This window comes from Scleropages formosus, chromosome 22, assembly GCF_900964775.1.
Source record: "Scleropages formosus chromosome 22, fSclFor1.1, whole genome shotgun sequence".
In the NCBI taxonomy this organism is placed as follows: Eukaryota; Metazoa; Chordata; class Actinopteri; order Osteoglossiformes; family Osteoglossidae; genus Scleropages; species Scleropages formosus.
Window position 1 is genome coordinate 689,114 of NC_041827.1, and position 23,211 is coordinate 712,324.

At 44.5% G+C, this 23,211-nt stretch overlaps 1 protein-coding gene across 1 annotated transcript in view; it reads left to right on the forward strand.

Annotated features, from left to right (window-relative positions):
• The first annotated feature begins 1,626 nt into the window (after window positions 1-1,626).
• Window positions 1,627-23,211, forward strand: part of tafa3a (TAFA chemokine like family member 3a) — a 78,310-nt gene continuing 56,725 nt past the window's right edge. The window contains exon 1 of the mRNA XM_018745744.2: window positions 1,627-2,034. The gene's annotated coding sequence lies outside the window, so the exon portion shown is untranslated. The remainder of the gene's footprint in view (window positions 2,035-23,211) is intronic.

Below are 23,211 nucleotides of genomic sequence, written 5' to 3' on the forward strand. Positions count from 1 at the left end.
CCGGAGGCCATACTTAGGGGCCGATATCAAATGTTCCACACAAATGTATTCACGCTGGTAAATCAATGTGGAGAGCTCTCAGCGGTATGTGCCAAATGGACTTTTACCACTTTAAATGTCTTTCTACCTTTTGTGAGCCCCCTTCCCCCAGCCACAACCTGTCAGAACCCCACCCCTGGATCAACAAAGCCCCCTACTGCTGGACATGTAAAATTAATTACCTCTCAGAAAGTGGCTTTGAAACATGCCCAAGAAGGTTTATTAAATTTGTCCGGTATTTTTATTTTCCATACAGGAAATGTATAGCTTTCAAAAGCTCTCAGACTACGTTTGCCAGAGGCTTATTCCCATGATTTATGGGCTGGGATTACAGTTTTAAAATGTCTTTATTTAATCATGGGTGAAAATATGAACACAAGTGTTTGAACTGGCTGTCTGCTGGAAGGAGAAGGGGGCGGGGTGTGACTGTATTTGTGCTCATGACACCATGACAGAGTGTGTTATACCGTTTTGAAAGTTAAACATTTGTGACCCGTGGATAGAGTGACAGGCAGCATGGGGATTCGTGAAGTACATGCTCCGGCGATGCTATGGCAACCTGCCCAAGGTTGACTCCAGTGCTAGTGCCCCCCAACCCAGACACAACAGTGGAATCATAGAGGTATAGACACAATTACATGGGCAGGAAGAATGAGAAATACCCCCAGTTCTCATTTATTATTATTATCAACACCTTTTCTGTTATTTTCATGCCTTGGTTCAAGGCATCTCAAAATGTTACACAGAATTTACTGTGATTTATCATGTAATGAATAGTGTAACCAGGGGGTGTGATGGCGCAGTGGGTTGGACCGGGTCCTTCTCCTCCGGTGGGGTCTGCGGTTCGAGTCCCACTTGAGGTGCCTGCGACAGACTGGCGTCCTGTCCTGGGTGTGTCCCCTCCCCCTCCAGCCTTATGCCCTGAGTTGCTGGGTTAGGCTCTGGTCCTCTGTGACCCTGTATGGTACAAAGCGGTTCAGAAAGTGTGTGTGTGTGTGTGAACAGTGTAACCCAGTTCTGGGACTTCATCGAAGATAACTGCAGCAGAAGTGGGATTTAACCAGCAGCCGTGAGAGTGAAAACACCAGCACCACCTCGGACAGTTTGCTGGCTACCTCAACTATCTGAAGAGGATGTTATTGGCTCACTTGTCTATGTTTTTATTAGTCAGTGTCTCCAGCTGAAAAAGGGGTATCGGGGCACTTTGCGAGCCCACTGTGGTCCACATGGAGTAATGTACCATATCAAAGTGAGGTCTCCTTAGAACTTCACACAGCGAGGATTCCTGCACAAGCAAACATAGTACTCTACGTACCCTTCTTACAACCGCCGAGTCACTGAAGACACGCGCAGGAGCTCTAGTCATGGAGAGATCCGAGCATTGGCCACTAGGTGGCGGTGCGTCACTGCGCGCCTCCACGCTCCCCGAGCCGTTACCAGCTTTGGAAGGAGCAGTTGAGACACTCGTTACCGGACGTCCTCAGGGCCGCGCGTTACAACTGAGCCCATCTGAAGCAGACGGGTGTCCGCTCGCGACGTGGAAGGACTAAGGCGCCTTTCAGCGCTCAAAGAGCGACGCCAACGAAGCGGATGTCGCTTCATGGCCACAATTTGAGCGTTTTTGAAGCACCCGCGTCCCTCATTTGAAGTTTTCTTCCCTCCTTTACCCGGCTATGGGGGGACTGCTGAGGGGCGCGCGCGCAGAATAACGGAACTTTGTTTGCGCGAAGCGCCTTCACGTGTCAGTCGCGCGCGCGACGCGGGAGTCGATCGCCTCACACTAGTTTTCGGACACATTCATGAACTCCAGGGTGCAGAAACTTGAAGGCAAGAGGACGTTTTACAGCAATGCCTGCGTCGTGGGAGCCAAGTCGCGCGAAGGAAATGGATTTCTGACTGAGACCGAACCGACGGCGTGGCGTTTCGCTATGGAGAGCCAATGAACGGGATAGTGCGTTGGATTAAGATTTAATTAGCTCAGAAGCGCGCCAACAGGTGAGCTTGAGCACCGTCCTCAGCGTGTTTATTATTAGTGTTATTAATAATAATTCTGATACTGGTAAGCAGAGCCGATTGACGTGGTGAAAGACGAACACATCCATGCCTTCCTTACTTACTACATTTCTTCTCGCCTCGTTTATTTTTCGCACAGGTGTGAACGGAAGTGAGTGAACCTGCCACTCTCTCCCGGTTCATGTCCACTTACCACTATTTTTATGTCACATATTTAAGTACAGTAAACTGCATTCATCACAATCATAATGTAAAGATGTCTTCATCAGTGGATGGGAATTTTCGGGCATGGTTTAGGGATTTGGTGCGGGATAAAAGTTAAGTTGGATTCACTGCGTGTAGAGCCGGCAGAGTGTGTTGGAATAGGCTACAATGTGTGTTTTCTTCTCGTTATTTGTGCGTGTTTGCCGCACATGCGCCAATTATGCGGGACAGGTTATTTGCGGTACTCTCCTCTTACTGTGAAATCTGCTGCAACGCGTTCAGATCATATTAGTGAAGGGAATTGGGGCTGTACGGTGCCGCTACATTCCTCACGGACCGAGTGTGAGGAAAGAAATAGAAATGTGCGCTGTGTGTGTGATCATGTAGTCCGTGTGTGTGCGCGGTGTACTCGGTGTGTGTTCGCTGTGTACTGTACTCAGGGGGGATCGACGAGTTCGCCGCCCACCGCTCAGCTGCACCTTCAATTCCCTTCATCATTCGCTTCTCCTCAGAATGACTCACCTGATTTCCTCCAACACGGACTAAAATGTTGCGGCGATCACACAAACTACAACAAATATTCACTGTACTTTGACTAAAATAAAAAAGTGCCGGCGTCTTTGAAATTCACCCCTCATATTTAACCTTAAAAAATGTAAATAAATATTCGCACGCAGTTAGAACATGATGATGATGCAACGTTTCATACAGAAGACTTGAGAAGATACAAAATTTTATACACTCTTACGCTCTTATCGTGTCATAGGCGTGACTTGGGAGGCGGGTGTTTCTGTCCAGCCCACCGTGTCCCGGTCCCCAGTACTGTATTCGTGTACCAGCTCCATCGAGTACAGTTACAGTACTGCTGAACACAGCCGCCGGGACCTCACGCGACGTTGCCCAGGACTACAGAACGTCCGCGGTGGAGACACGGCGGACGCGGACGGTGGTCCTCGGAGACGGTCGACTCTCCGGGGGGGGGGACGAGACGACTCCCTGCGAGTCCTCGGAGCAGAGCCGCAACGCTCTCTACACTAACCGTTACCCGAGATCTTCGCGTACAGGAGTGGAGTAGCACGGGGGCGCCGTGAGGTTCTGGGCGTGGCGTGGGGGCGTGGCGTTTGGCGGTGCGGGGTGGACTTCCCACAGCGCATACACTCCACTTACTAAGTTACAGGTGAGGTGCCCACACTCCAGCCTCTGTCTCACTCCAGGACTCACAGTGTTTTAACCCTGCAAAGAGTAGCAGCAGTTGTGCTCCCTGAGGGGTGTGCATAATGGATGCCCAGACAGGACAGTCAAACCCCTTCTCAAGGTAAGAGTCAAGCATCTCAGGGCTTGCTTGGTCTCGGTGCTCCCAGTAAAACATATGACTGCAGGGAGATGTGCAATGATGTGCAAACAAGGGGAGGAGTGAAGAGAAGCAGGTCAGCCTTGGCCCTTTTGTCAGGACTGGTGGTTGGGGGTGTGTTAACGTACACACAGCTACGCACGATCCCTCCTCCTCCATGAGCAGCTACGTGAGGCAGGTGGCCTTTGATTTTGTTGGGGAGCAGAAATTGTAGGATCAGTTTATGAGGAAGCCCTCCTGGCTTATCTTTACACCTGAGTGTTTTTGTCTGCTTGTCTGCAGCTCCCCCCACCACCACCAGCATCACCAAAACCATCCAAGATAATAACACGTGCACACACGCACATTGGCTGAGGCCGCTTGTCCCAAGCGGCGTCGCGGCAAGCCGGAGCCCACCCGGCAGCACAGGGCGTAAGGCTGGAGGGGGAGGGGACAAGCAGGACTCGAACCCCAGACTCACGCCAAGCCTGCTATGCAACTGTGCCCCCTTCAATATAATAATAATAATAATAATACTAATAATAATAGGGAGCACGGTGGTGTAGCAGGTTTTGCTGGGGCCTGCTCTCTGGTGGGTCTGAAGTTCGAGTCCCACTTGGGGTGTCTTGTGACGGACTGGCGTCCCATCCTGGGTGTGTCCCCTCCCCTCCAGCCCTGCTCCCTGTGTTGCTGGGTTAGGCTCTGGCTCGCCACGACCCTGCCTGGGACAAGCGGTTCCAGACTGTGTGTGTGTATAATATAATAATAATAATAATAATAAGGCAGGGCATTGCTGTGTTCATTCCCACCTGACATAAAGGTTTTTGTTCTGATTAATTGGAGTCCTCGACGACTTTGCAGATGACGGTAGATCTCCACTCTCGTGCCCACCGACAGGATTTCTACTATGTTGTTAAATCAATAGTGGTAGGATCAATCAATTTTGTGGGAGTTGCTGATGTGTCGGGATGTGCAATGGCCAGTCTGGGGAATATTTCCAGCTGGAATCACTCATCTGTGTTTGGGAAAACATGGGGATTTTGGATAAATCCCACTTAAAAACCGCAAAATCTTGCAGGTTCCTTTGAAGGCATCATACTGCTGTCAGACCATGCAACCACATTGTTGATCCTAATAAACTGCATTTCATTGCAATTTCTTCTGCACCAAGTGTTCATGCTATCAGATCACGCTACTGGACATTTAATCCAGCCATAAACTGCAAAGCAGTGCAAGCTCCCTTAAACCACAAATATAATGCTATCAGAGCATGTATTACATGGTTATCCAGCTCCAAACTGCAAAGCAGTGCAAGTTCCACTAAAGCAAATATTCGTGCTACGAAATCATGCTGTCTAGTAGTTATCCTGCAGAGAACGTGCACACTAGAGCAAGTTCCACTGAACTGAATATTCATGCTATCAGATCATGCTACCATATATGCACTTAATTCTGACCCAACTGCAGAGCACTGCAAGACTCACTGAATTACTGTGGCAGTGAGCAGTACTGGTGCCTTACAGCTTCTGGGCTGTGCTTCCAGATGTGGATGGAATGTACCTCTGTTTTTCAGAGTGTGGTTTCTAAGATGTTCTCGCCATGTTTATTTATTTTCCACTCGGTGTTTGTGTTTCAGGGGTGCGGTGGCGCAGTGGGTTGGACCGCAGTCCTGCTCTCCGGTGGGTCTGGGGTTCGAGTCCCGCTTGGGGTGCCTTGCGACGGACTGGCGTCCATCCGGGTGTGTCCCCTCCCCCTCTGGCCTTATGCCCTGTGTTGCCGGGTAGGCTCCGGTTCCCCGTGACCCCGTATGGGACTAGCGGTTTCTGAAAATGTGTGTGGTTTGTGTTTCCTCCCACATTTGAAAAGCATATATTGCAGGCTAAACAATGGCTGAATTGCTTTTAGTGTGTGTGTGTGTGTGCGCGCAGTAGACAGGCATCCCATCCATTACAGCAAGTGGATATTGATGATGGATGGATGGATGGATGGATGGATACTTAATGTAAATACTAGATGAATCTGAAGAGCTGTTCACTTTGTTTTGTTGATGGGCTGGAGGTTTGAAAATATTGCCATACCTTTTCTACCATCTGGATTTAAAGAAAGAAAGAGAACAATTTATATACTAAAAAAAGAATGTGTTAATCATCCAATATCCTCTAACTGTCATAGTACAACCAGATGTGGTTGTTTTGAAATTTATATGCAAGTGATTTAAAGAGTTTTTTCTGTATTTTGTCAAAATGAAGTGTTAATGAATTACTATTTGTATGCAGCCACTATGTTCTGTAAACTTTACAAAATACAGTGAAATCTCCAAACCCCCAATACCTGCATTTAATGGTCAAGATAACTGGCAGATGAGCTTGCAAACATTGCATTTATTTGAAACATATATACGAGGGGTGAATTTATGATTAAGCAGAAGATTCTTGCATATTTGTTTTTTATTACCCTAGGTAGGTGGTGTATGAATCACAAGGTGAGCTTGGAGGTTTATTGTTGGTGCTGGAGTAATCGGAGCAGAACTTACAGAATTTTCATTGAATAGTCTTTTTCTGCTTGTACTCCTTTTTTCAGTGAAAACAGCTCACAAAGTAACATAAGTAATGAAGCAACAGAGGGAAATTTACTGGTGAAATACAGTTAAATGAACTGTAACATCTGTTCAAACCCCACAATTTGAAAAGACTTTTGATTAGAATAATGTAGGTGAGTCTGATGACCTCCTCATCTCTCTGTGCCTCCAGCAGAGCACTGTGCTCCTTGTTCTCTGCCAACTTGGTGGGTCCATTCACTAGTGGTCCAAATCTAAAGTTTGTAGCATCCTGTTTTTATTGCTTTGATGTGGTGGAATGAGTTCCGTCTGTTCCTCAGAACTGCTGAAATCCAGTTAAATGTTCAGAAATTGTCTTAAAATGTCTCTTTGAGACCCCTTCTCACCAATCTCCGACATCCCCATAAACTTATGTCACACAGTCTTTCTTGAATGCTTTTGTATTTCCTAACAGACACCGCTCAGTAGGAAGTGCCCTGGGAAGAAGTATAGAGAAACTCTGTGCATTGTAAACAAAAGGGCATTTTACTATTGGAAAAAAAGCATCTGCTAAATTACATTTACATATGTAGCAGAGACTAGCCCACACACCTTATTCACCAAGGTGACTTACACTGCTAGATACACTATTTACAATGGGTCACTCATCCATACATCAGTGAAACATATTCACTCTCTCTCTGTCAGTCACACACTATGGGTGAACCTGAACAGCATGTCTTCAGACTGTGGGAGGAAACCCACGCAGACACAGGGAGAACATGCAAACTCCACACAGACTGAGCAGGGATCAAACCACATCCTTTCACACCCCCCATGCACTGTGAGACAGTAGCACTGCGCACTGTGCTACCATGCCACCAAATTAATGAATGTAAATGTAAGGGGAAGCCTTAATTTCCTACTTAAAGGGGTTCTTCTAAATTGCTGTGCTGAACTGGTCATGACTCATGCACATCCAACCAGAGGCCAATAGGGGATGTCATGATGGCCTTGAGTCCTGTTCAGATCTTGGAAGTGGAGCTGAGGATTTACCCTTGAGGTTTTTTCGCCCAGGCTGGTTACCTAATCATCAAGGTTATAACATGGGGGACATGTGCCATTACAATCTGCATAAGGGTTTTTGGATGTGACGCATTTGCTATGTTGCAGATCATGTAAAATATTAGGCGAAATAGCAGAATTATTGGCATGTCATTTGTTGACTTTGTGTCCATCATCCTCTTGGCTTTCCTCTCATGTTGTCCTGCCCATAGGGATGCTTTGAGACAACAGTACCACTGACAAGAACTGGTGCAGTATCACTACCAGTTCAGAAATATCAAGTGTGTGACAAGGACTGTTTGCAAATGCAGCCGTCTTTCACATAACAGGGTTTATTTACTCCATGAAATGATCTTTTTAGGGCGAATTCCATTGCAAGGGGATTGAATTGCCATGGCCTGCTGGTGCCTAGATAGCGCTCGTGTCTCTCAATGCCTGGGTTCTGCTGTTGGATTTAGGTTCAGTCCCTGCTCAGTCAGGGTGGTGTTTGCATGTTCTTCCACTGGTTATGTCCTTTCCTGCCGTATTCTGAAATGAGCTGGTGACTCTGAATTGCCCGTAGTGTCTCTCTGTATAATATTGGTTCCGGTGTAAAAAAAAATAAATGACTCATTGTTGGGTCTTCAGTGTAGTGAATCTAGCACTCTTAAGTCCCCTTGAAAAATGTTTTGACTAAATTTTCCAGAACAGTCATTGGACATCATTTTAGAGAAAAACAGCTGCGATATAAATAAATGTAATTTCTTGTGGAAGAGATAATTTTGATTAAATGCAAATTGTTAAAATGTCCCCTAAAATTAATTTAAATGCCAAATAAATTATTTTGGGAGAAGCGGCTTCAGGCACTATGTGTGGTGTGTGTATTATTTATAGCTTGTCTTTTACTGCCTGTCTGTCGATAACTGTTTTTTCCAGTGCAGTGTTGTCGTGATTTGGAATCTGGTCTGGATACACCCTGGATGGAGAGCTTTGATAATTTGCCCCATGAATAATTACAGTATAAGAAGTAATTTTGTAAGATCATTGTGTATGGCTGCGACTCTGAAAGTGCTGGGGCACATTCCATTAGGTTCACCACCGATAGTCACTAACAAATGTTTGACATTAGATGATCTTTACTTGATTGTGAGATTAAGACTTTATTTACACTAGTGTATGGACATGCTTATTAAGTTGTTTATACAGTTTAAATAATGTAGTATATGTTCATAGGAATTGAATCTTTCAGTTGTGATTTATTTTTATTTTATTCAGTGATTGTGATTGGTTGACATTGTCTGTCTATAATTTGTTCTGTTAGGGAAAGGTGACTCTTAATAAAATGGTTGAAAGAATACACATCTTCATCCACTGCCTGTGTGAAAAGATAGGAGTCCAATCACCACAATTTGAAGCCTGCATGCGCACCAGTGATCATTGTAATATAGAGGTCAGTTCACTACATTTAGACAGAACATAGCCAGTTATGTGCCACTTCTGAGCTGCTGTCTTGAAGCATGTTTTGGATTTTCTGGCCAAAAATATATGATGAAAGCATGATGCTTTTATACAGAATAAAATACTTTGTGTGAAGTGGAATGGCTGTGTAACAGACAAAAAACACCATTGTACTGAATTTAAAGCCCGTTGTATGGAAAAGGGTGGTGTATTTTTATAAGCCGTTTTAGGAGGTTTTTGTTGTTCAGGACCCTTAATATGTAGGGACTCAGTGTATGTGTGCTGTATGCTAAAATACCTGGAGTCTTTTTTCAGTTCAATGTCTTAGACAAGTTTTTTTTTTATGATTGTCTGGACACTGATAGAGCACAATCCTGGATTAGAAGTAAAAGGAGATTGATTAATTTTCAGATTACTTTATTAAACCATTTACTAATGAAAGAATTAATACTTAAATGAAACCCCTAAGTTATTGATGTCTAATTTTCACAATATTCATATCAGGAATCATTGCCTTTATAAATGTCAACAAATATGGAGATGTGGAATTGCGGTGAACTCAAGTTAGAGTTTCATTTACAGTGACTTGTGGGTGTTTTCCATACTGAAGATACAGACAAGAAATGTGAATCCAAACAAAGGATAATGATAGGAAGCTTTGTGGCTGGACATTGTAGATCGTGAAGAGTTTGTGTGCAGGACTACACTAAATGTATTCTGCGGGGGCCTCTCTGGTGGTTTCCCTTTTGAGTCCACCTTGATTATCTGATGGAGATCCACTGTGTGGAGAGGCAGCGTAGGGGGACTCTGATGTTTTCTGGGGCACTCTTCCCAGGGTTTGTGGCAAACGATTTATCGATATGTTTCTAAGTGTCAATTTTGTAATAACTTTCTGCAGATGGTTGGAAATATCATTTATTCATCTTAACTGCACCTTGTGATGGAATCCCATCCAGTTGCACTTTGACTAGCCTTGTACCCTTCCAGGATAATCTTTGACACCATAACCCTGACTTGCACATGCGGTTAAAATAGTGAGTAAGAGAGCTAGTGATCTTAACTCATGTAATAATTCAGGGAGATGAGTGTACCTGTATTATGACTGAACTGGTGAAAAATATTGGCGAATGGTAGTTTGTACTGCTCTAATCTGGTGTAAACACACCCTTTGCTGTGGTAGTGCAGTCACAGGAGAGCATAAGAGTTTGACATCCGACTCAACAGTTTCATGAAATTGGAGCTGTCAGGATGATGACTGTCTACCTTAAAGCTGAAATAGCGCAAGTCATGATTGCTCCCACGGCAACTCAGAATCCTGCTATTATGTCCTGTATTGTATGTCATGTTTTCAGTGGAAAACTCCATGTTTATTTTCTTGGGCTAATGACTGAAACGTTGATATTTGAGTCCTGTGGCCCCCTGAAGGTCTGCACAAAACAAAACACTAAGGTTTTTTATTAGGTGCCAGTTCTGACAAGCATTGAGAGTAAGGAAGGGGTCAGTTTGACACAGGACATTCATACGTACTTACATTTACCCATATGTAACACAATATGACAGTACTAGCATTTTGAAACTAAGTCTCTCTTACGATAATGATAATAGTAATAATGATATTCTTTATTCCGTCTGTGCCTTTTTGAGGTAACTTACAATGTTAGTTTGTACAAACCAGGTACTGAATGAGGTCAGATAGCAATAGGTAATAGACAATATAAATCAAATGAGGACATCCAGCATCGGTACTGTGCTGCAAACAGAGAAGAGAAGCCCAGAACTGGAAATAGATAAGGAATAATTAACAAAAAAAGAGTGGAAACAAAGCAAGAAAAACATGGTTATAATATAATCCAAGATGATGGGCCTCATCAGAGAAAGCGACAACACGTAAGCAGTGAATAGCTCTGCCGTCATTTTTCCAAAGTTTACAGAGACATTTGAACGAAATGCTTCTGAACAAAGATAACAGAATTGTCCTATTTCTTAACGTGAACAGCTGCAATTAGTTAATTGGAGGTATTACTCTGAAACTACTGTAATAAAAATTTTATTGCTTCCACTGATGTTTTACTCAGGCAGCCTGTACAGCTGAGAAAATTACATAGTGGTAGAACATAAGGTCTTGTTGAGAACATTTCCAGTGAATAAAAACTGTCAACCTCCACATATGTACATTTGTGACCCACAGTTGTGTAATGTTATGCACAGGTCAACAAGCTGAAATAACGTGGTAATTCCTCTTGGGAGTGAGAATGAATGTTTTCAGTGGTGCAGGATAGTTATTTACACTTGAAAGTCCGGTTCACGCACTGTTATTCTGACTGCAGTTTGAAGCGTCATTATGGTATTTTGCAGCAGGTCCATTCCTCATTTTTGGAAGGATGTTCAGATCACTTCATAACTCTTGGAGATGGAGTAATGTCTGCCAGATGGGAATAAAAATTTTGGAAAAGAAGATTGAATTGGCACCAGCAGCAAAAGAAATATTTACAACTGGGCTCTCAGAAAACAATTACTTTTGCAGTTTGGCACTTGAAAATAACGTCTTGGTCCCCAGATGGGATGCATCAGGAGACAATGACTGAAATAGATATGTTTTATCTTTATTTTGAGACTGGTAATTAGGATTGTCCTAAAAGCAGAAGATGCAAATAGAGGGGTGAGGGGAGAATGTGAGCGCTAGAAAGGGCTGCAAGGTTGTCTTTGTGTTGGTGTGTGGCAGAAAGAAAGAGAAAAGCTGTTTGCATTGCAAAGAAAATTGGGTGTGTCTACATGTGGGTGTGTGTGTGTGTGTGTGTGGTGTGTGTGTGTGTGTGTGTGTGAACACAGAATGCGAGACTGAAGCATGTGAGAGAAGGTTCAGTGTATTTTTGTGTCTTTATTTGTAAGTAGTTTCTCGATCCTTGAGTATCGGGTGTGTGTGTGGTGTGTGTGTGTGTGTGTGTGTGTGTGTGTGAAAGAGAGACAATCTGACACCTCTCAGTCACACCATACACATCGGCTGTCGCATTTGTATTGGTTTGTTTGTGTTCATGAGTACATGTTCTCAAATGAACATTGTGTGTATGTTGTGTGTTACAGAAGGACGAGCTGTCAGCCAGGGGAAATCCTGTGAAGTGGAAGTCAATGGCAACTGTTACGGCAATGAGGCATGTATGGGGTGTGTGGTGTGGCCATGCTGCGTGTTAAAGCCACTGGCTGGGAAACGTCCAGCTGATGTCTCCCACTGGCAGCCAGGCCTGATGCAGGGTGTACGCCCTGCGCCTATTTTATCTGGGAAGTTACGTGAGGTTGGTGTTGACAGAGCTGTGGATCGGGAGACTGTTTGAAGGATTGTTCTTTGAAGAATTTGGTTTTTTGTGCTGCGAGGATTCTTGTCCCTGCTCCAATACAGTCTCCTAAAACAGAGAGTTGATCTTCTTTTCTTCCTGTGAAATTTGCAGTATTTGAATGGGTTTCCTTTGGGTTGACTTTTTCCACCATGTTTCAAACATGAATAGTTCAGTTGGTCTAAATTGCCCTTCCTGTGTGCTGTGAGTTACACCCTGTGTACTGGTGTGGGTTCCCTGAGGCCCGATGGGAGCAATGCTCCCTGCTGTTGGACAGTATCAAGTACCAGTACCTGAAGGAGCCATCTACCTTCATGTTTTGCAGAAGGAAAAAACATTGTGAATTGCTAAGGGTCAGGTGTTACAGGTTGGGATGTCAGCTATTGCAGTTATTTAGCCCTGAAACCAAGAAAATCAATTGTAGTGGTTGGCTCTGTCCAGTCCCTCTTCTCAGCTCACATCCCGGTGGACGCTGTCAACTTTCAGCAGTGGGAAGGTGTTGTTATTTAACTCCATTCTCATTAATTGGGTTGTTCTGTTGTTGGTTGCAGCTGGACGGTATGGAAAACTTACCAGCCTTGTTTCCAGAATGCAGCGGTGCGCCAAAGTGTTCGTACCTTCAGGGGTCCATTCCTCTGTGTGTTTGTTTATGCGTCAGGTTCATGTGCTGCGTGAAAATGCTTCTTCACCTGTGTCTTGCTTTAAGTAAGGTACTGTTCTCTTGTCTGTGTGTGTGCGCACGTGTATGTGTGTGTATGTGCTTGTGTTTAGTTCTTACTGTCATAAGATTGTGAAAAAGCCTTAAACTTCTAAAACGATTGTATGATGTATCTCTTAACTGCCCGCACGTTTCCTTAGCTGCTGTTACCTCTCAGCGAAGAATGAGAATGGAAGGGAAAGTTTCTGAAGAATTTATTAGCATTTATATCGAGGGTTAGTAATATTTAAAGCATGGCAGGGAAGAATTTAATATTATCTGTGTAGATCTGTGATGTGTGTGAATGGCATGGTACTTCATTGTCCCCTTTGGAAGAGGGTTTTGTGGTACCACTTTGCTCACTTGGCTCTGTGCAGTACATGTAGAGTCATACTAGTGTGTTGGTTAACTTACTTCATTCAGCATGGAAGACTCATCCATTTTACTTTGTGTTTCTTTCAGCTACTTTTATATGTCCCTCAGAGCCAGGAAACAGGGTGGTGTCTCCGTAGCTTAATGATGAATTGACCTTGACCTTGAGCAATATCCTTCATATATGACCTTATCAAACTGTATGTGCTGAAGACATTAACCTGCCGTTTGACTGCTGTAGGCTGCTGTCCTCTAGTAATGACTGTATTGCCTTGCTAACACACTTCACAGCGTTAAGTCGGAACTAGACTTACCCAAGAGATGGGCAGTTATGCATGATTAAAATACACTTTGAAGTTAAAAATACATTATTAAATGATAATAAATGTAACTATATTGGATATTTTATTTTTTGATGAGGGACTGATTGTGACTGTGAGTTATGGTTGCTTCTCTTACATCTACTGAAGCACACGATAGAACAGATCATATCGGTCTTCCTTTGTCCTTGCCTGATGGATTCGAAACATGAATAAAGATAAATGGGGCTTAATGAATCTGTCACTTCCATTTGAAATTCTGTTTTCTTGTGCCCTTATTTGCGACATTCTTCCTGGCATTTGTCCGACGAGCTTACCCTCAAACTCCAATGGATCTCCGAACGCAAGTGTGCCAGCTGATCTCTTTAATTAGCCAGCTTGGTGAAGCCCAGTGGTAAACAAGTGTTTTCTGTCTCCGGATTCAGGATTCACAGAAATTTTCACAAGTGAACTGGCGAATTTACACAAGCTTGCCGTCAAAAGCCAAAGTGTTCTGCCGCAGCCCTTAGCAGAGGGGAAGCTGAAAAAAGAGTTCTGGGCACTGAAATTGTCCATCGCACCGTGATCATCCTCCATTTTAAGCAGTTTCTCCCTGTCCTTCACAGAGCTTCAAACTAGAGCGGTGGATTAGGGAAGCCTTCACCAGGAGAAAAAGCTGAGCAGCGTTTCCTGGAACCAGGACATCCAGTCTGTCTAATGAAACATTCCAGCCTGCGCCCCCTTGAAATTCTTTCTCTTTCCACTTGACACCTTTTAAAAAACCAGGGAATGTGGTCCTGATGCTGTAGTTCAGGGATTCCACATGTCTGGGTTTTTCCTTGCCGGCGGTCAGTTAACAACCATGATGCATTGGGCAGTTATGGGCAGCTGGGAATGTGGACAGCCCTTCTAGGCCACATGTCATGGAGTTTTAATAGCCAGTTTTAATCTGCTATTTTTAGGCAGAAGGGCACAAACTGTATTGATTACATTGCTGCAGCTTCCAGAGCAAAGACCCCCCCACAGGGCTCTTAACAAGACTATTAGAGAGTTCGTCACTGACTGGAACTGCTTGCTGTTTCTCCCTGTTAAAACACACTGCAGAGCTGAATAATTGTTTGCCTTGGCGATTCTGTCTTGTCTCAGGTTTGCGATGCCTATTGAGTTTGGCCACTGCTAGGAGTCATGTTCACACACACATGCGGCTGTGGGTGCGATAGCAGACACAGGGTCTGGCGTGACCCGCAGTATACAGTTCGGAGGCACAGTGCACTTTGTCCACTTTCATGAGGGAACAGTTTGCATTGAGATGTAGGAAGTGCAGCAGAAAACACAATTCAGTTGCCCTGAGAGAAGCATCATGGGAGAATAAGACCCCAGGACAAAGGCATTTGTACCCTGCTGAAGGAATAATCATGCAGACCTGCCAATTTGGATAGGTACAAAGACATAAAGATAAAAAGGGACACCCTCGCCAATTAGGGGAACCAACAAACAGGGTTACAATGTCAGAAAGGGAGGGTTCAAGTAACAGAGGAAGTAGGCAGTGGGAATATGAAGACGGTACGAAGGTTGACTCTTCAAACAGAAGGTGAATTGATACATTACGTTACATTTTTTCATTTAGCAGACGCTTTTCTCCAAAGCAGCTACATCTCAGAGAATGCAATTTGTGCATTACATTAGGAGAAAGAGATATAGTGAATGGAAGACCCTACACTTAGAAGGTGCCAAGATTGACTCCTCTTAGCAGAGGCTACAGCTTTTCAACTTTTGAGCCACCATGCTCTACATCTTCTAAAGCACCTAGTGAGGGCATGGGTGCACATTGGCACCATTCTTTGGTAACACCTTTGGCACCAGCAATCGGCCTAAACCTAGTTTCAAATGGTTGTTTCCCTCCAAGTGTCCACAGTGCACAATGACCCACAACTGGTGGTTTGGCTCCTGAATTTACAGCACTGTGCACTAAACCTCTGGCCAGCATTCCTCACCTCACCATCATTCCTTCCTGGCGTTCAACCCCTCTCCTCCCTCATCCTTTAATTTCTTGATTCGTTTCAGCTGCCCTTGCGCCCAAGGCTTCCTTTCTCCTGAATTTTTACCACCCTCAATGTGCGAGGTGATGGGGAGACTTGATGAGATTTCTCAGCATTTCAGAGTCACACAAGGGAGTGAAGGCAAATTTAAGGCTTTTGAAACCCCCTTAATTGCATGTAAGGGTCTAACACTTATTTTATTATTCTAACAGTGTTGGCATAAATCCATGTCTGAAGGGCTTTTCATGGCTTACAGTTTTAGCAGTTTATAAAGCAAGATATTTTCACAAAAGAATTCATTTATATTTTTTCAACAGTACACCAGCATTCTTAGTCCTTGAACCTGCAACCCATTGATCACTTCCACTTCCACAGCTACATTAGTTTACTGCTTTGCCAATAAGAAGTGTTTTAATGACATCACATTACTTTTTTATCTGTTTATTTTCCAGCAGCAATGGGATGTTTTTCTTTCTATGTTTTCTTTTTGTTGTCGAGCTCCACCTTATCCATGTAGTTATTAGATGGTGATCTGGGCTGAAAATTGCAATTACAGAGTTTACAATGAGCTTGAGTAACTCTGGGAGTTCACTCTTTCTTCGTATGTATGTAAAAGGGTGAGAAAAACAACCTTGTCGACATTCCTGTTAAAGACACAGATTGGGCAGTTGGATCAAAACTTCTTCATTTTGTTTGCATGGCACTGAAGGTTGACTTCAACTCTTGTGCGTTGGTTGAGAAGTCATCAGAGCAGAATAGAGAATTTGAGGGCCATGGTTCTAGATTCAGCATTAATGGACTCCACATGGACTTTCTGTAGCGTTCTACATTCTGTAGAGCAGAAATGGGTCTCCAGAACGTGACAGTAGAGATGCATCTGTGGAGGATGTGGTGGTGTGTGTGTGGTGTTGTGTGTTTGGTAGTGGTTTTGTACAAATGAATGACGGCTACATGCTGTTAAAAAGATTGAGAGCAACTGCCTCTGGGATGAAACTGTAAACAAGGATTTTGCTGCAGTAAATTCTCGTCTCTCTCACTTACACACGCGCGCGCACACACACACACACCACACACACACACACACACACACACACACCACACAGAGGATTTGTGTCAGTGCTGTAGAAGCACCTTATCTGGCAGAGGACTCCAGCGTGATTCTCACCCTCAGTTAGCCCCATTACTCCAGCCCAGCCTGCGATAAAAGGCGTTTGGGGGGGTTGCATGCTAATTGATAGGGGAATTAGAGGAGATTATAAATCCGTCTGAGCCCGAAACTGCTTGGCTGATGAAATCCAGTGGAGCTGCATGTGAGGAAGCCATTGTAATCCCCTCTCATCAGTTAAGAGTGAGACTCTCGAACCCTCTCGAAGTCATAACCCCACTTCAGGGTGAACTTTGGGTGTAAATGGCATTGGAAGCAAATTGACCGAGCCTCTTTGATAGTCTTCAAGCTGCGTCAAGAGCCTTTTGTGTTGCACTGGGTCTCTTACTCTTTTTGGTAGTTCTCAAAAATGAAATGAAGGTAAGCAAACCTTTTTAATGCAGTCTAGTCCTGTCTGATTTAAAAAAAAAAATTAAAAAAAAGCAGAACCCGATAAAAGGCATACGTTTTGTCCTTTGTGCTGCGTTTTGATGTTAATATCTGCCCCGTTACCTTGCTTGTAGGTCAATTTGATATATTTAGGCAGCTCTGTCCCTTAAATAACACCTGACAGACAAGGATCCATTCAAATATTTAATGTAACATGTATAAGCTCAGAGACCTGTTCAAAAACCTTTGTCTCGAACCCTGTGCCCTCTCTCATCTGGAAATGCCCGTGACAACTCCAATGAAATGTCTCAGTTCTGTCCTTGACGTCCACGAACCACTAGGGACATGTCTCAAAGGCTGGAGAAAATGATCCGGAGAGCTTTGCTCCTTCTGCCCTGGGCCTTCTGCTCTTGTCAGGAGACTGGTGAGTTTGGATTTTTCCGGGTGTGAACATGTGTGATTTCAGGGCTAGGGCTCAAGAGGTGGAGGCTCTGGTAAACTGAGGCCATGCACTCCATGGAATAGTTTTATATCTACAACCTATTAGACCAAAGCTGCTCATCTCTCAACTCCAGCTTAAGATCTTACTGAAAAGCCAAACTGGAGAATGTGGAAGAAGTTCGAAAAGTGCATGCTGAAGTACACGCTGTCTTGCTACAGGTATGAAAGGTTCTCCCTCGTCAGTGGAAGAATGTTCTCAGATTGTTGAAGTTAATTAGGAGTTGATTTTGTTTCCTGAACACTCGACTAGTTCATCTGATGAGGGAAGAAAGTTGCTGGAGGTGCTTGGGGTGTTCGTTCTTACTCTGAGCAATGTGCTTTACTACTCTCTAAATTTCTTCTATAATGAGGGATTACAAAGAAAAGAACAAATTCCATGTGTCCATGGCTCTACGTGCTGTTTGCTGCAGTAGGTCAGCATGAGCCATGGACCTGGTCTCTGGGAAGCTAATGAACCATGATGCAAGTCTTTGTAAGCAGGTTTAGGACTAACTTCTAATCCATAATCCATACGGAGCACATGTGATAAAAAATGTATTACTGTAGGAAGCACCAGCAAGTGAATAACTTGGACTTTTTTTGTGACCCAGATGTCATGATTTAAATGTTTTGTTTGGGGACCATTTTTTAGCTGCTTTCTGTGGTATTAATTGGGCAACAGTGAAAAGCCTCAAATCAATACATTGGTATTAATTGCACAAGTAAATAAATGTGTGCAGATACCAAAAACTGAACAAGTACGCATAGTGATCTGATTAAAACCTATTTACGGAAAAATTGCAAAAAAATTCTTTCAATTTTATAGTTTATAGTATCGTTCTGATAAAGCTCGTTCTGATTCTGATATTAGACTGAAAGAAGGAAGAAGAACCTGCTAATTCTTACCACTTTTGAAAATATTCCACATTTGATGGAGGCTGTTACTTTTTAGCTTTATTAGCTCCATTTATCTTCATTCATGTGAATGCATACCCAAAAAAATTCATATTGCAGTTCAATATGTGACGTATTATTGGAATGTTTAGATCACTTGTATTCTATTTCATTTTTATGTATTCTGAGTTTTTGGCATCTCTTTGGAGAGGTGTCCTGCCAGTAAAGGTAAATTTAAATGTGATCCCTGAACAGCTACCATTTCAACACATATTGAATTGCCACATACAAGTTTTGGGTGAAAACAAACCTTTGTGTTCAAACTACGGTGTAGAAATGAACTAATTCTTCACTGATACCATTATCCAAAGATTACTATGTGTGAAGTATTACACTACAGCTTGGTTTTTACATGAACAACTCAGGGTAAGGACAGTTTGGAGTACTGCAGTAGAAGCTGGAGGCGGGACTTGAACCAGCAGTCTTTAGCTAACGAGTCTATACCCTTCACATCGTGTACTAGCTGGAGTTTTATTTACATGTATGTACAGGTGTTTCAGGTTTCATCTGATGTGCGCAGGTGGTACTCTAGTGAAAATGGCAGCTTTGCAGAGTTACAGCTACGGGGGCCATGTCTGATAGTAAAATAACCTACAGTGTGAATGCACTGAGTTGAGAGCAAAACAACTCACGAGCAGCCACTCGGTATTTGCTGATTAGTGAAAATGTGGTCCTGACCTGTAAATTCGCCATAAAATGGCATGGCGTTTAAATTTTCATTCAGCGGTGTAAAGAATATTTAAAAATAAATAATCTTTCAGGGGGGGTGCAGTGGCGCAGTGGGTTGGACCCCGGTCCTGCTCTCCTGTGGGTCTGGGTTTGAGTCCCTGCTTGGGGTGCCTTGCGGCGGACTGGCGTCCCGTCCTGGGTGTGTCCCCTTCCTCCCCTCCGGCCTTACGCCCTGTGTTACCGGTAGGCTCTGGTTCCCCGTGACCCCGTATGGGACAAGCGGTTCTGAAAATGTGTGTGTGTGTGTGTGTGTATCTTTCAGAAAGGTTTATGGGGGGCTCACTAGCACTCTCCATGGGGCTGCACATGGCGTGCACCATTGCAGTGTCTTACTGTTAGACTTTTGTTAAGTTTGCCTTGAGGTGGGAATGTGGACCTTAACTCAGAGAGAATTGCTCTTGACCCCAGTGGAGTGGCACTGACACCCGCACCTTTGCATCCCAAAGCATTTCAAATGATGACTTCATCAAGTGCTGTTCTTTACTCTCCTCCATTATGTGCACTAGTTTAGCTACCACTGTGTGTGCAGTGTGCGCTCCGATTTTACCCGCAAATGAGATGGAAATTGTGTGTCACACTGTTGAGATAATGAAACCCTGTGCCGCACTGAAAATCTCAAGCATTCGTCTCTCATTAGAGCCAATTAGAAACGTGCAGACAGCTCAGGGGTAATTCGTCTGGAAATGGCACTGACTCCAAAACAACGTAATCTTTGTGTTTGTTCAACGTGCTCTTAATTCTAATGTGCGCCGAGTGTCTCCAAGTTTTGTTTGATGGGCCAATTTTCTCGAGAGGGAGAGAACTTGTCATACTTGTCGACAAGTAAATGTGTGTTGCCACCACTGACAATGTAACTGCAGACTGAGGTCTGTGTTGTCATGTAAATGTGGGGTTGTGCAAATTCCTGAGCGACACCTGAATGGCTGACAGGTGACCCGCAGGTGGCACTGCACAATGACACAGCAGGCCGAGGCGCGTGCTGGATAATGCAGGATGTCTTTCTCCTCATCCTTTTGTTATGATGTTATTATTTGTTGTTTTTTGTTGTTTTTTTGGGTGTAACTATGCCCGCTGTTGTCACGTGTCATGGGTTAAGCTGCTGTGTGTGAGTTTCCTCTCCTGTGCCGTCTTCCCTGTCCTCCTTTGAGTTCCGCTGTACAGATATATGGTACTGAGTCACAAAGGGTGTATGGCTCTTGGATGACTCCATTCATCGTGTGGAAAACTGCTCTTTGGGAAAATGTGAGGTGCTGAGGGACACGAGACGGTCTCTGGACATGGGTCCTTGGGGGACAGTTACTGAACCATTCCAGGGTAGGACTGTCAAACATAACGCTATCCAGCAGCCAACATGGTGATATAACGTGTGCAATGGCCCATAGTTACCACCTTCTTACTACTATTATTATTATTATTGTTATTATTATTATTATTATTATTGCTGTCCTTTGTTTAATTAGTGGATGCCAAAAGAATTACAACACTGAGTTTGCGTACAAAACTACTCACTGTTGTCATGCCCACGACATCGACGGGACAAGCACATGTGCAGCGCATGAGGGTGGTGAGGCACAAAAGGGTTGCTTGGATGCACTGGATTGCGAAACTTCACTTGAGCCACCACAATCCCAGCGAATACTCACCGTGCTTCTGGACTCCCTGTTCCCCGGTTGCCTCGTTTCCTGTCTCCCTGTTCCTCCCATGTACTCTTGGATCGGTTTTTCTGGCTCCCTGACCGTTGGTACTGTTTCACGGACTTCGACTCTGGTTGCCCCGTTACTATGTTTGTGCCTTGGTGACCTCTGCCTGTCTCAGCTTCACCTCTCCCTGCCTCTTTGGCTTTCAACGTTGCAATGAACACCTGCAGTTGCGTCCAATGACACTGCTCCGTGTGTTCAACCATGACAACTGTGTTTTAACCCATTTCTGCGGTTGGATAATTTTTAATGGAGTAGTTCAGGGTTAGTACCTTGCTCAGGTGTGCTATATTGGGAGCAAGGATTCAAACCTGGGATTGTTGATTGCAAGGTGACCTACTGCTCCAGCCGCTATGCTCTCTCCACTGCCCCATTGGTTTCCTTTACTGAAAAACTGTGATTAACAATAGAACAGAAGTTTTTGGGAGACAGCTGAGTGGAGTGGACTGCTGCCAATTTCAGGAAAATGCAGAATGTTCATGCTATTGGAGTTGGAGTTGGTAGGAGAGCGAGAAACAGAGCCAGAAGCTGAGCGCACATAATGCCACTCCCTAGGTGCTCAAATCCTTCAGAGCCCTAGTTGCACTTCTCTGCTGCCCCCTTCTGGAGCCTCATGCCACTGGACAGTGTATGACGGTGGTGTGACAGTGTGCGACAGTGTGTGGCCCATACACATCCCAGCATCAGCATTTTCGCTGAAGCCCGGGGCTTTCAAATGCGGTTGCTAGGAAACGATTCTGTCCTGCTATGTGGCTGGGGGCTTGAGGAGGAACCAAAGGGAGGGGGGGTGGCAGCACACCTGGCATTAAAGCCTCTTTGTCTGGAACCAGGTGGAAATCTCCAAGTGAATCGTTGCCTCCTTCACATTCCCATTGCTTCAAAAATAAATCCTCGGGAATTTGACGCAGAGCGGGAAGTGATGGGACGTCTTGTCATCAACACAACATATAATTGTTCCCTTCTTCTTTGGGAAATGAGCATACAGGGGTTTGGGCAGTGTCACAAGAAAGGCTTCAGCCTTAAGTCCTTCTAGAAAATTATTTCAGTCATATTACTGTATAGGTGGTGAAATGTGAAGCTGTGAGCTGCGGGTGCGGTCATCCATGTCATGAGAGCCCTGCTGCTGTAAAGGTCATTAATGTATCCTGAATGGAGGGGGTGCGGTGGCGCAGTGGGTTGGATCGCAGTCCTGCTTTCCCGGTGGGTCTGGGGTTCGAGTCCCGCTTGGGGTGCCTTGCGACGGATTGACGTCCCGTCCTGGGCGTGTCCCCTCCCCTTCCAGCCTTACGCCCTGAGTTGCTGGTTTAGGCTCCGGTTCCCCGTGACCCCGTATGGGACAAGCGGTTCTGAAAGTGTGTGTGTGTATCCTGAATGGACAAAAGTGGTTTCTAGTTTACAGTCTGAACCATTTCGAGAGTTCCTTGAAGTTAAAAACTGCAACAGCAAAAGTAAAAAAAAAAAGAAGCACTCCACAAAAGTTGTTTGAGGGCAATTTATTTTGATATTTAAGCGTAATACAGTGCGTTTAATTTGGAGAGTAATAAAGTGTCACATTATGAAACAAAGTTTAATTATGTGGAGACTCTTTGCGATCGTGCCTTGTCCTGGGCTCGTGTTGTGCCCGCGGTTGTGCGCTGCGCTCCCAGGGATAGACGCAACGCGGATTAGCGAAGCACAATTACACAGTAAACACGACCTAGAAAATAGTGCCTAGTAAGCATGGTTTGAGCTCATCTGCGCTCTCTCCTCCTCCCAGGAACGTTTTCCTGAGTTGATGCTTCAAACTCCTGCTCATTTTTCTCTTCTTATTCCTTCTTTACACGTGCCAGAAGTCTGAAAGCCATTTCTTGTTCGCACATCTGCATTTCGTGCTATGAATGCAAAATCCCACCGTGCAGCTGCATAATATCACGCCTTTCTTCCTTGGCGAGCTCACTGGTCGTGTCAGGAAGAAACAATGGCCATGCGTGGACGAGGTGCTGACAGCCTGCCACATTATTTATTGGCTGCAGGTTCATTCTTTTAAATAGCAGGATTGTGGCAGCAACTCCCAGACCAGTAGGTGCAGTCCTAATGCAGCCCCCCAATGATGTCACTCACCCTGTAATTAGGTCTAATCCAATATTTATTATGTTTCTTATCCACCACAGCTTTCATATCGCTGCAGTAAAACTCTGTTTGCCTAAAATTAGCATTGTCGCTCTCATTAGTTGATGATGGGGTGGGGGTGCCACCTCTGAGTTTTCAAACACGGGCTCCAAGAGTATCAGCAGGAATTCGGGATAATTGCCTCCCCTCCAGCCATTTGCGCAACACACACATCGCTGAGTGTCACGGCACACCTACTGCACTGGGTACGGTGTTAGAACCTGGCTCGGCAGGTGGCTTCGTGGCAAAAACAGGCTTGCGGCACCCTTTTCGCTCACGTGGCTCTTCCCTGCACTCCCCGAGAGCCCA